Genomic DNA, 14,042 nt, shown 5'->3' on the forward strand with positions numbered 1-14,042 from the left:
TCCAACTCACATCCATACATGACCACTAGAAAACCATAGCTTTGACTAAAGTAATGTCTCTGCTTTTCAATATGATACCTAGGTTGGTCATAACTTTCCTTCCAAGGAGTAAGTGTCTTTTAATTTCATGGCTGCAATCATCATCTGCAGTGATTTAGAAGCCCCACAAAATAAAGTCAGTCACTGTTTCCCCATCTATATCCCATGAAGAGATGGGACCAGATGCCATGATCTTCCTTTTCTGAAGCTCAACATTCTCCTCTTTCACTTTCATCAAGAGGCTTCTTAGTTCCTCTTCACTTTCTGCCATAAGGGTGGTGTCATCTGCATATCTGAGGTTATTGATATTTCTTCTGGCAATCTTGATCCCAGCTTGTGCTTCTTCCAGCCCAGCATTTCTCATGATGTACTCTGCATACAAGTTAAAAAAGCAGCCTTGACGTACTCCTTTTCCTATCTGGAACCAGTGTGTTGTTCCATGTCCAGTTCTAACTGTTGCTTCCTGACCTGCATATAGGTTTCTCAAGAGGCAGGTCAGGTGATCTAGTATTCCCATCTCTTTCAGAATTTTCCACAGTTTATTGTGATCCACACAGTCAAAGGCTTTCGCATAGTCACTAAAGCAGAAATCGATGTTTTTCTGGAACTCTCTTGCTTTTTCCATGATCCAGTGGATGTTGGCAATTTGATCTCTGGTTCCTCTGCCTTTTCTAAAACCAGTTTGAACATCTAGAAGTTCACGGTTCACGTATTGCTGAACCCTGTCTTGGAGAATTTTGAGCATTACTTTACTAGCATGTGAGATGAGTGCAACTGTGCGGTAGTTTGAGCATTCTTTGGCATTGCCTTTTTTGGGATTGGAATGAAAACTGACCTTTTCCAGTCCTGTGGCCACTGCTGAGTTTTCCAAATTTGCTGGCATATTGAGTGCAGCACTTTCACAGCATCATCTTTCAGGATTTGAAATAGCTCTACTGGAATTCCATCACCTCCACTAGCTTTGTTCATAGTGATGCTTCCTAAGGCCCACTTGACTTCACATTCCAGGATGTCTGGCTCTAGGTGAGTGATCATACCATCATGATGATCTTGGTTGTGAAGATCTTTTTTGTACAGTTCTTCTGTGTATTCTTACCATCTCTTCTTAATATCTTTTGCTTCTGTTAGGTCCATGCCATTTCTGTCTTTTATCGAGCCCATCTTTGCATGAAATGTTCCCCTGGTATCTCTAATTTTCTTGAAGAGATCTCTAGTCTTTCCCATTCTGTTGTTTTCCTCTATTTCTTTGCATTGATCACTGAGGAAGGCTTTCTTATCTCTTCTTGCTATTCTTTGGAACTCTGCATTCAGATGCTTATATCTTTCCTTTTCTCCTTTGCTTTTCATTTCTCTTCTTTTCACAGCTATTTGTAAGGCCTCCCCAGACAGCCATTTTGCTTTTTTGCATTTCTTTTCCATGGGGATGGTCTTGATCTCTGTCTCCTGTACAATGTCACGAACTTCCGTCCATAGTTCATCAGGCACTCTGTCTATCAGATCTAGTCCCTTAAATCTATTTCTCACTTCCACTGTATAATCATAAGGGATTTGATTTAGGTCATACCTGAATGGTCTAGCGGTTTTCCCCACTTTCTTCAATTTAAGTCTGAATTTGGCAATATGGAGTTCATGATCTGAGCCACAGGCAGCTCCTGGTCTTGTTTTTGCTGACTGTATAGAGCTTCTCCATCTTTGGCTGCAAAGAATATAATCAATCTGATTTCAGTGTTGACCATCTGGTGATGTCCATGTGTAGAGTCTTCTCTTGTGTTGTTGGAAGAGGGTGTTTGCTATGACCAGTGCATTTTCTTGGCAAAACTCTATTGGTCTTTTCCCTGCTTCATTACGCATTTGAAGGCCAAATTTGCCTGTTACTCCAGGTGTTTCTTGACTTCCTACTTTTGCATTCCAGTCCCCTATAATGAAAAGGACATCTTTTTTGGGCGTTAGTTCTAAAAGGTCTTGTAGGGCTTCATAGAACCATTCAACTTCAGCTTCTTCAGCATTACTGGTTGCGGCATAGACTTGGATTACTGTGATATTGAATGGTTTGCCTTGGAGACGAACAGAGATCATTCTGTCATTTTTGAGATTGCATCCAAGTACTGCATTTCAGACTCTTTTGTTGACCATGATAGCTACTCATTTCTTCTAAGGGTTTCCTGCCTGCAGTAGTAGATATAACGGTCTGAGAGAATGTGGTCCACTGGAGAAGGGAATGGCAAACCACTTCAGTATTCTTGCCTCGAGAACACCATGAATGGTATGAAAAGGCAAAAAGATAGGATACTGAAAGAGGAACTCCCCAGGAAGTAGGTGCCCAATATGCTACTGGAGATCAGTGGAGAAATAACTCCAGAAAGAATGAAGGGATGGAGCCAAGGTGAAAACAATACCCAGCTGTGGATGTGACTGGTGATAGAAGCAAGCTCCGATGCTGTAAAGAGCAATACTGTATAGGAACCTGGAGTGTTAGGTCCAAGAATCAAGCAAATTGGAAGTGGTCAAACAGGAGATGGCAAGAGTCAACGTCGACATTCTAGGAATCAGCGAACTAAAGTGGGCTGGAATGGGTGAATTTAACTCAGTACATATATTGACCTTCCCCAACTATCCCTTTGAAGCAGTTTCTCAAAACTGTTGGAGGTGCTTTCTCCCGGGCTGCAGTCCTCATTTTGCCCCCAATAAAATCTAACTTGCAACTGTGTCATGTTGTGCATCACTTTTTCAGTTGACACTGCTTTTCTGCCTATTCTCTTGCCCAAGTTCTTCTGAAGAAAATGTAATGTTAACTTGATTAATCAGCTCTTGAGAAAACATTGTAATTAAAAACCATAAACACACAAGCTTTCTTTTTGTAGTTTTAATTAATTTATTTTTAATTGAAGAATAATTGCTTTACAATATTGTGTTGGTTTCTGCCATAGATCAAACATGAATCAACCATAGGTATACATATGTCCCCTCCCTCTGAATCTCTTACTTCACTTCACTCCTGTAGTTGTCACAGTGCCCTGGTTTGAGCTCGCTGAGTCATAGAGCCAATTGTCACTGGTTATTCTATATATGGCAGTGTGTACGCTTCCATGCTACTCTCTCCATTATCCCACCCTCTCTTTCCTCCCCTGCCATGTCCACAAGTCTGTCTCTCTGTCTGTGTCTCCACTGTTACCCTGCAAATAGGATCATCAGCACCATCTTTCTAGATTCCATATATTATGCATTAAAATACAATATTTGTTTCTTTCTTTCTAACTTACTTCACTCTGTATAATAGGCTCTAGGTTCATCTGCCTCATTAGAACTGACTCAAATGCATTCCTTTTTATGGCTGAGTAGTGTTCCATTGCTGGAGAAGGTGATGACACCCTACCCAGTACTCTTGCCTGGAAAATCCCATGGACAGAGGAGCCTGGTAGGCTGCAGTCCATGGGGTCACGAAGAGTCAGACATGACTGACTGACTTCACTTTCACTTTTCACTTTCATGCACTGGAGAAGGAAATGGAAACCCACTCCAGTGTTCTTGCCTGGAGAATCCCACGAATGGGGGAGCCTGATGGGCTGCCATCTGTGGGGTCACACAGAGTCGGACACGACTGAAGTGACTTAGCAGCAGCAGCAGCAGCAGTGTTCCATTGCATATATATACCACGGTTCCTTTATCCATTCATCTGCTGGACATTTAGGCTGCTTCAGTGTCTGAGCAATTGTAAATAGTGCTTCAGTGAACACTGGGGTACATGTGTCTTTTTCAATTATGCTTTCCTCAAAGTATATGCAGTTGTTGGGACATATGGTAGCTTTATTCCTAGTTTTTAAGGGATCTCCACATTGTCTTTCATAGTGTCTGCATCAATTTACATTCCTACCAACACTGTAAGAGGGTTCCCTTTTCTTCACACCCATTCCAGCATTTATTGTCTGTAGATTTTTTAATGATGGCCATTCTGACCAGTGTGAGAAAACTCAGACTGTTATCATGTTGTAGTTGTCTGTCATTCAGTATAGAACACTTTCTACTTTTTCTTATGATTTCTTTTATTCATAGATTGATTTAAGTGTTGCTAAATTTTTCAAAAAAAAAAGGACTTTTTCTATATAATTTATTGTTATTGGTTTCTAATTTAATTCCATTGTAGCCAAATAACCAAATAGATTGAAACTTACTTTATGGCCCAGCATATAATTTTTGGTGAATGCTCTGAAAGAAAGTGAGAGTGAAGTCGCTCAGTCGTGTCCGACTCTGCAACCCTGTGGACTATAGCCTACCAGGCTTCTCTGTCCATGGGATTCTCCAGGCAAGAATATTGGAGTAGGTTACCATTTCCTTCTCCAGGGGATCTTTTCAACCCAGGGACTGAAGCCGGGTCTCCCACATTGGAGGCAGACGCTTTAACCTCTGAGCCAATGCTATATATACACTTAAAAAGAATGTGTATTGGCTGTTTATAATAAGCAGGACATGGAAGCAACCTAGATGTCCATCAGCAGATGAATGGATAAGAAAGCTGTGGTACATATACACAGTGGAATATTACTCACCCATTAAAAAGAATGCATTTGAATCAGTTCTAATGAGGTGGATGAAACTGGAGCCTGTTATACAGAGTGAAGTAACTCAGAAAGAAAAACACCAATACAGTATACTAATACATATATATGGAATTTATAAAGATGGTAACAATAACGCTATATGTGAGACAGCAAAAGAGACGCAGATGTATAGCACAGTCTTTTGGACTCTGTGGGAGAGGGAGAGGGTGGGATGATTTGAGAGAATAGCATTGAAACATGTATATTATGATATGTGAAACAGATCACCAGTCCAGGTTTGATGCATGATTCAGGATGCTCAAGGCTGGTGCACTGGGATGACCCAGAGGGATGGGATGAGGAGGGAGGTGGAAGGGGGGTTCAGGATGGGGAACACATGTACACCCATGGCTGATTCATGTCAATGTATGGCAAAAACCACTACAATATTTTAAATCAATTATCCTCCAATTAAAATAAATAAATTTAAAAAAAGAAAGTGTATTGGAATAAAAGGTCAGAATATAGAATATTCTATAAGTAAATTAGAGCCTCATGTTTGATAACTGAGAATACTATTCATCTCCTATATCCTTACAGATTTTCTTTTGTACTGGTTTTATCAACTACTGAAAGAAGATTGTTAAAATCTCTAAAAATAATTATGTACCTATTTGTGTATTTCTCACTTTAATTCTGTCAATTTTTTCTTCTTCTGTTTTGGGGTGTTTGTCATATACATTTTGTCATGATTTTGTCATGAACATTTAAGACTGTTATGTCTTATTACAAATCTGACCTTTTATTCCAATGAAATTACCATTTTTATCTGTGTTAATACTCCTTGTCTTGAAGTCTACTTTATTTGATATTAATATTGACATTTCATCTTTCTTTGCTAAGTGTTTACATGCTATACCTTTTGTCATTCTTTTATTTTCAATCCACCTGCATTATTGTCTTTAAAATGTGTCTCTTATAAATAGCATATCATTGGATTTTGTGTTTTATCCAGTCTGCTGAGAATCTCAAATGTAATGAAAAAGACCTATATAAGAATGTTCATAGCACCTTTTTCATACTAGTTAAAACTCAGAAACAACTCAAATGTCCATCAATAGGAGAGTGAAAAATAAAGACGTATTTATACAATGGAGTATTACTTGACAATGAAATTGTTATGAACTACTTATACATACAACAAAATGGTTGAATCTAAAAACAAAACACTGTGTTGAGTGGAAGAACCCAAGAGAAGAACACTGCATACTTTATGGTTTCACTTATGTGAAAGTTTTTGAGCAGGCAAAACTAAAATACGGTGATAGAAGTCAGAACAGCAGTTGTCTCTGGGGGCAGAAGGAATTTAGCAGGAAAGGACACTGGGGAAATAGAGATGTTCCACATCTTGATCAAGATGGCGGTTACACAGGAAATACATTTGTCAAGACTCAACCTAATTATATTTTATTTTATGCAAATTATACTGTAAAGAAAACATGATAAGCCCAAGCTCTACTGCCTTTCTCCTACTTCCTGTTTTCCAGTAAGTCTGTGATTACATGAAGTAGATTTCAGTAAGCTGAGACAGGCTACCCATCTTTGTTCACTCTCTTGTTGACCCTCTTTCACCTGATAGAGTGTTCCCATCAGGTACCTTCAATTTACTCTCTCTATGTGGTCAAGATAAGAGTATAAGCTCCCTTGCTACGGATTCACACTTTAAAGGGCAGTATGAGCCAATTATGTATCTAAGATAATTAGTTCTAAGATAATTGGGAGTTGGCTTTTTTTGGCCTTTGATCATATCACTATCAATATTCCTTGTCCCCTAGAGAATTCAATGCCTAATTAAGTATTCCAAATAAACACATGGAAATTTAAATGACAGCACTGAGTCCAGTAGCAGCACAAGAAAGCAACATACAAAAACAATACAACTAACAAGTGGATTTGTTTGTGATAAATTTTTAAAAATCTTACAAAATGTTTTTATATATGCTATATTTATCACTTACAACAACCGCAGGGGGTAGCTCAGGGAGGTATGAATAGCTTCATCTTACAGATGAAGAAACTAAGCTTTTAGTCAGCCTATGCTATTGGCCACAGCAAATACATAACAGATGCAAGACTGCAACCTGCATATTTTGACTTACCTCCCCCCACAAGAATTTATTTTATGTCCCTTGCTATTTAAAAAAAGGTTAAAGTCATTGACTGCTGAAGATAAACAAAAGCTTCTTAGATGAGGTAGAATGTAGGCTCAGCTTTAAAGGTTATACCAGAAGAAGTGGACAATCCTATTGGAAGGGAAAGCATAATCAAAGGCCCAGCCCTAAGTAGGGTCTGGCTCTAACCTACAAGAGAGAACAAGGCAGGTTGGAGAAAGAGCAAATGAAAAGATCTAACTGGACTAGAGTGGATGTTCTTGGCTAGAGCAAATTGCATATCTAATCAGGGAAGAATAATAGAGGTGAGAATGCAAAAAGTGTCACAAAGAATGCCAAAGGTCAAGAGGTGGCTTCAAGATGGTGAAGGAATAAGACTAAGAGACCACCTTCTCCCCTACAAAAACATCAAAAAATCATCTGTATGTGGAATAATTCCCACTAAACACTAGCAGAAGACCCAGACATCCAGAAAGGCAAATTAATCTCCTCAGAATGAGGTATAGCAAAAGATAAAAATGGAGACAAAGGATTTCATGATGGGTACTCCTGTCCCAGGGAGGGAGTCCTGAAGGAGAAGTTTCCACACAATAGGAAACCCTGTCACAGGTGAGGTAAGGGGGGAACTTTGGATCCTCAGAAGGAAGCTCAACAAGGCAAAACAGAGAAAATTCACTACAGAGATCAGGCCAAACAGCAATTCCCAGGTAAGAAGGGGCTCACAGGCTTGTGTTCATCTGCAGTAAGTGAGGGCTGGGTGCGGAGACTCGGGCTTTGGGGCTCAGTCCTCAGGGAGAGGACTGGGGCTAACTGCTGTGAAGATACTCTGAGGGGGCTAAAATAGCACAGCAGAGACAGAACAGGAAAAACCCTGGGACCACCAGAGAAATAAGAGTATTCCTGCTGGAAGGCTCTAACTCTTTGTGCTAATTCCAGGCATTCACAGGACAAAGGACCATGCCCTAGAAAATCGAAGCGGGGCAATTCAGCTGCAGTCTACCGTACCAGAAATGGCAAATTCCACCAATCTGTGAGTGGCTGCGAATGGCTACCCACATCTTCCTGGGATCCTGAGCAGCTCAGCTCTGCCAAAGGTGTCACAACCCGGGTTCAACTCCTCTGGGGGCGTGCACAACCTGCTTCAGGCTGTGGGAACCCCTTTGTGGCCCAGCCGTGGTCAGCACTCCCCACATACCCTGCCGGCATTTGCAGTATCCCTTCCTCTCCACGGTGCAACTGAGCAAGTGAGACTGAATAAACAGCCACTTTCCCTCCCCCATGACACGGGAGAGATCAGACACCGGAGAGAGATCTACAAGCAGAGGTAGGACCAAAACCAAAGCAAAAGCACGAGCAAAGGAAAGGGCTACATGTGCACAGTTTAAATAACCTGAGGCTGTGCCCTTTATGGAAAACAGCAGACTGCAAGAGCAAGTTCAAACTGGAACTAGGGAAGATCTCAGTCTGAACTGACTCCACTGTGCCCACAACAGGCCCAAAGACCTTCCTAGGTATATTGCAGGACTTTCCGAGTACACAAATTGACAGGAGCAGGAAGATGGAGGAATCACTAGGTCTTTCCTCTCACTATCATTCTCTATATATTTCTCGTCCCCTATTTTTTCCCCTTTTATTCTCATATTGTCCTAATATGGTTCTTTCTTATTCCTTTAATTTCTATTTTTATAACCTGCTTTTCTGTGTGTGTGTTCAGTTGCTCAGTCATGTCCAACTCTTTGCGACCCCATGGACTGTGGCCTGCCAGGCTCCTCCATCTATGGGAAGTCTTGGTGCTACTGTAAGAAGTCAGGCCTGAACCCCAGAGGCAAGAGACTCAGCTCCAGGACTTTGGACCATTAGAGAACTTCCGACCCCACCGAACATTAACAGATGTGAACATGCCCAAAGGCCTCCATCTTAATACTGAGACCAAGCTCTACTCAAGAGCCAGCAAGCTGCAGTGCAGGAAATGCATGCGTGCTTGCATGCAAGGTTGCTTCAGTCGTGTCCGACTCTTTGTGACTCCATGGACTATAGTCTGTCAGGCTTCTCTGTAAATGGGATTCTCCAGGCATGAATACTGGAGTGTTTGCCATTTCCTTCTCCAAGGGCTCTTCCCCACCCAGGGATCAAACCCACAACTCTTATGTCTCCTGCACTGGCAGGTGGATCTTCATCACTAATACTACCAGTGCAAGACACCCCACACCAATCCTTCACAAAACAGGAGCACAACCTTGCACATTAACAGGCAGGCGCCTCAAAGCCATACCGAGCCCATAGATACCCCAAAACACACTACTAGACACAGCATTGCCCTCCCAAGAGACTAGATTCAGCTCCATCCACCACAACACAGGCACAAGTACCCTCCCCCCATCAGCCAGGAAGTCTTCACAAGGCACTGGTCTAACCCCACCCACGGTAGGCAGACTCCACAACTAAGAGGAACTATGACCTTCTGCCTACAGAAAGGTGACCCCAAAGTCAGTAAATTAAACAAAATGAAAAGACAGAGAAATATGCAACAGATGAAGGAGCATGGTAAAACCCCACCAGACCAGACAAATGAGAAGGCAATAGTTGTGTAACTGTAAGAGAATTCAGAGTAATAATAGTAAAGATGATCCAAAATCTTGAAAACAAAATAGAGGCATGGATAAATAGACTAGAGGCACAGAATGAGAAGATGCAAGAAATGTTTAACAGGGACCTAGAAAAATTAACAAATATACAATCAACAATCAAATAACTGAGATTAAAAATACACTGGAGGGAATAAACAGTAGGGTAATTGATGCAGAAGAACGGATACGTGAGCTGAAAGATAGAGTGATGGAAATAATTGAAGCAGAGTGGAATAAAGAAAAAAGAAGAAAAAGAAACGAAGACGGCCTCAGAGACCTTTGGGACAACATTAAGTGCCCCGACATTTTACTCATTTGCCCCAGAAGAAGACAAAAGGAAAGGGTATGATAAAATATTTGAGGAGATTACAGTCCCTAAAATGGGAAAGCAAACAGCTACCAAAGTCCATGAGATCAAGAGAGTCTCATACAGGATAAATCCAAGGAGAAACACATTAAAGCACATATTATTCAAACTAATAAAAATTAAACACAAAGAACAAATATTAAAAGCAGCAAGGGAAAGGCAACAAATGATATACAAGGGGATCCCCGTAAGGCTAACATCTGATCTTTCAACAGAAACTCTGCAGGAGAGAAGAGAATAGAAGGATACACTTAAAGAGACAAAAGAGAAAAGTCCACAGCCAAGATTATGCTCTCCATTAAGGATCTCATTCAGATTCAAAGAAGTCAAAAGCTTTACAGACAAGCAAAAGGTAAGAGAATTCAGCACCACCAAACCAGCTCTTCAACAAATGCTGAAGGAACTTCTCCAGACAGGACACACAGAACTAAAAGGCCTATAAAACTTAGCTCAAACAATAAAGTAAGAGGTAACAGGATCATACTTATCAATAATTACCTTCTCTGTAAATGAGTTAACTGCTCCAACCAAAAGACACAGAGTGGCTGAGTGGATACAAAAACAAGTCCCCTATATATGCTGTCTACAAGAGACACACCTCAGACCTCAGGGACACACACAGACTGAAAGTGAAGGTCTGGAAAAAGATATTCCATGCAAATGGAAATCAAAAGAAAGCAGGAGTAGCAGTAGTCATACCAGATAAAATAGACTTTAAAATAAAGATAGTTACAAGAGAGAAAGAAGGACACTAAATAATGATCATGGGATCAACCAAAAAGAAAATATAACAATTAAAAATAGATATGCACCCAACACAGTAGTGCCTCCATACATATAGCAACTGCTAACAACTATTAAAGGGGATCTCCTCATGGCCACTGCTCCTGACCTTGGATGTGGGGTATATCCTCTTGGCTGCAGCTCCTGACCTTGGACATAGGGTATCTAATCTCAGCCGCTCCAGTGCATAAGCATAGCTGCTGCACCAGCACCCATGCAGCCACTGGCCAGCGCCAGCTTTGGAGCAGCCATGAAGAAATACCCCACGTCCAGAGCAAGAGAAACCCGGTAAGATGGTAGGCACTGAGGGAGGGCATCAGAGGGCAGACAGACTGAAACCACAATCACAGAAAACTAGCCAATCATGATCACATGAACCTCAGCCTTGTCTAACTCAATGAAACAGCCATGTTGTGTGGGGCCACCCAAGATGGATGGGTCCTGGTGGAGAGTTCTGACAAAATGTGGTCCACTGGAGAAGAGAATGGCAAACCACTTCAGTATTCCTGTCTTGAGAACCCCATGAACAGCATGTAAAGGCAAAAAGAGAGGACACTGAAAGATGAACTCCCGAGGTTGGTAGGTCCCCAATATGCTACTGGAGATCAGTGGAGAAATAACTCCAGAAAAAATGAAGGGATGGAGCCAAAGCAAAAACAACACCCACCAGTGGATGGGACTGGTGATAGAAGCAAGGTCCAATGCTATATAGAGCAATATTGCACAGGAACCTAGAATGTTAAGTCCATGAATCAAGGCAAATTGAAAGTGGTCAAACAGGAGGTGGCAAGAGTGAACGTCAACATTTTAGGAATCAGTGGACTAAAATGGACTGGAATGGGTGAATTTAACTCAGATGGGCAGGAATTACTACTATGGGCAGGAATCCCTTAGAAGAAATGGAGTAGCCTCATAGTCAACAAAAGAGTCTGAAATGCAGTCCTTGGATGGATTCTCAAAAACAACAGAATGATCTCTGTTCATTTCCAAGGCAAACCATTTAATATCATGGTAATTCAAGTTTATGCCCCAACCAGTAATGCTGAAGAAGCTGAAATCGAACGGTTCTATGAAGATCTACAAGACCTTCGAGAACTAACACTCAAAAGAGATGTCCTTTTCATTATAGGGGACTGGAATGCAAAAGTAGGAAGTCAAGAAACATCTGGAGTAACAGGCAATTTTGGCCTTTGAGCACAGAATGAAGCAGGGCAAAGACTAATAGAGTTTTGCCAAGAAAACGCACTGGTCATAGCAAACACCCTCTTCCAACAATGCAAGAGAAGACCCTACACATGGACATCACCAGATGGCCAACAACGAAATCAGATTGATTATATTCTTTGCAGCCAAAGATGGAGAAACTCTATACAGTCAGCAAAAATAAGACCGGGAGCTGACTGTGGTTCAGATCATGAAATCCTTATTGCCAAATTCAGACTTAAATTGAAGAAAGTAGGGAAAACCGCTAGACCATTCAGGTATGACCTAAATCAAATCCCTTATGATTATACAGTGGAAGTGAGAAATAGATTTAAGGGACTAGATCTGATAGACAGAGTTCCTGATGAACTATGGAATGAGGTTCGTGACATTGTACAGAGGACAGGGATCAAGACCATCCCCAAGAAAAATAAATGCAAAAAAGCAAAATGGCTGTCTGAGGAGGCCTTACAAATAGCTGTGAAAAGAAGAGAAGCCAAAAGCAAAGGAGAAAAGGAAAGATATACCCATTTGAATGCAAAGTTCAAAAGAATAGCAAGGAGAGATAAAAAAGCTTTCCTCAGTAATCAGTGCAAAGAAATAGAGGAAAACAACAGAATGGGAAAGACTAGAGATCTCTTCAAGAAAATTAGAGATACCAAGGGAACATTTCATGCAAAGATGGGCTCCATAAAGGACAGAAATGCTATGGACCTAACAGAAGCAGAAGATATTAAGAAGAGGTGGCAAGAATACACAGAAGAATTGTCCAAAAAAGATCTTCACAACCAAGATAATCACGATGGTGTGATCACTCACTTAGAGCCAGACATCCTGGAATGTGAAGTCAAGTGGGCCTTAGGAAGCATCACTACAAACAAAGCTAGTGGAGGTGAGAGAATTCCAGCTGAGCTATTTCAAATCCTGAAAGATGATGCTGTGAAAGAGCTGAACTCAATATGCCAGCAAATTTGGAAAGCTCAGCAGTGGCCGCAGGACTAGAAAAGGTCAGTTTTCATTTCAATACCAAAGAAAGGCAATGCCAAAGAATGCTCAAACTACTGCACCATTGCACTCATCTCTCATGCTAGTAAAGTAATGCTCAAAATTCTCCAAGCCAGGCTTCAGCAATACATGAACTGTAAACTTCCAGATGTTCAAGCTGGTTTTAGAAAAGGCAGAGAGAACAGAGATCAAATTGCCAAAATCTGCTGAATCACCAAAAAAAGAGAGAGAGTTCCAGAGAAACATCTATTTCTGTTTATTGAGTATCCAAAGCCTTTGATGTGTGGATCACAATAAACTGTGTAAAATTCTGAAAGAGCTGGGAATACCAGACCACCTGACCTACTTCTTGAGAAATCTGTATGCAGGTCAGGAAGCAACAGTTAGAACTGGACATGGAACAACAGACTGGTTCCAAATAGGAAAAGGAGTACGTCAAGGCTGTATATTGTCACCCTGCTTATTTAACTTCTATGCAGAGTACATCATGAGAAATGGTGGGCTGGATGAAGCACAAGCTGGAATCAAGATTGCCGGGAGAAATATCAATAACCTCAGATATGCAGATGACACCACCCTTATGGCAGAAAGTGAAGAGGAACTAAAGAGCCTCTTGACGAAAGTGAAACAGGAGAGTGAGAAGTTGGCCTAAACCTCAACATTCAGAAAATGAAGATCATGGCATCCGGTCCCATCACTTCATAGCAAATAGATGGAGAAACCATGGAAACATTGACAGACTATATTTTGGGGGGCTCCAAATTCACTGCAGATGGTGACTGCAGCCATGAAATTAAGACACTTACTCCTTGGAAGGAAAGTTATGACCAACCTAGACAGCATATTCAAAACCAGAGACATTGCTTTGCCAACAAAGGTCTGTCTAGTCAAGGCTATGGTTTTTCCAGTAGTCATCTATGAATGTGAGAGTTGGACTATTGAGAAAGCTGAGTGCTGAAGAATTGATGCTTTTGAACTGTGGTGTTTGAGAAGACTCCGAGAGTCCCTTAGATTGCAAGGAGATCCAACCAGTCCATCCTAAAGGAGATCAATCCTAGGTGTTCATTGGAAGGACTGATGTTGAAGCTGAAACTCCAATACTTTGGCCATGTGATGCGAAGAGCTGTCTCATTTGAAAAGACCCTAATGCTTGGAAAGATTGAGGACAGGAGAAGAAGGGGATGACAGAGGATGTGATGGATGGATGGCATCACCGACACAATGGACATGAGTTTTGTAGACTCCAGGAGTTGGTGATGGACAGGAAGTCCTGGTGTGCTGCAGTTCACGGGGTCACAAAGAGTTGGGCAAA

The sequence above is a fragment of the Ovis canadensis genome, chromosome 2 (assembly GCF_042477335.2).
Source record: "Ovis canadensis isolate MfBH-ARS-UI-01 breed Bighorn chromosome 2, ARS-UI_OviCan_v2, whole genome shotgun sequence".
Taxonomy (NCBI): domain Eukaryota; kingdom Metazoa; phylum Chordata; class Mammalia; order Artiodactyla; family Bovidae; genus Ovis; species Ovis canadensis.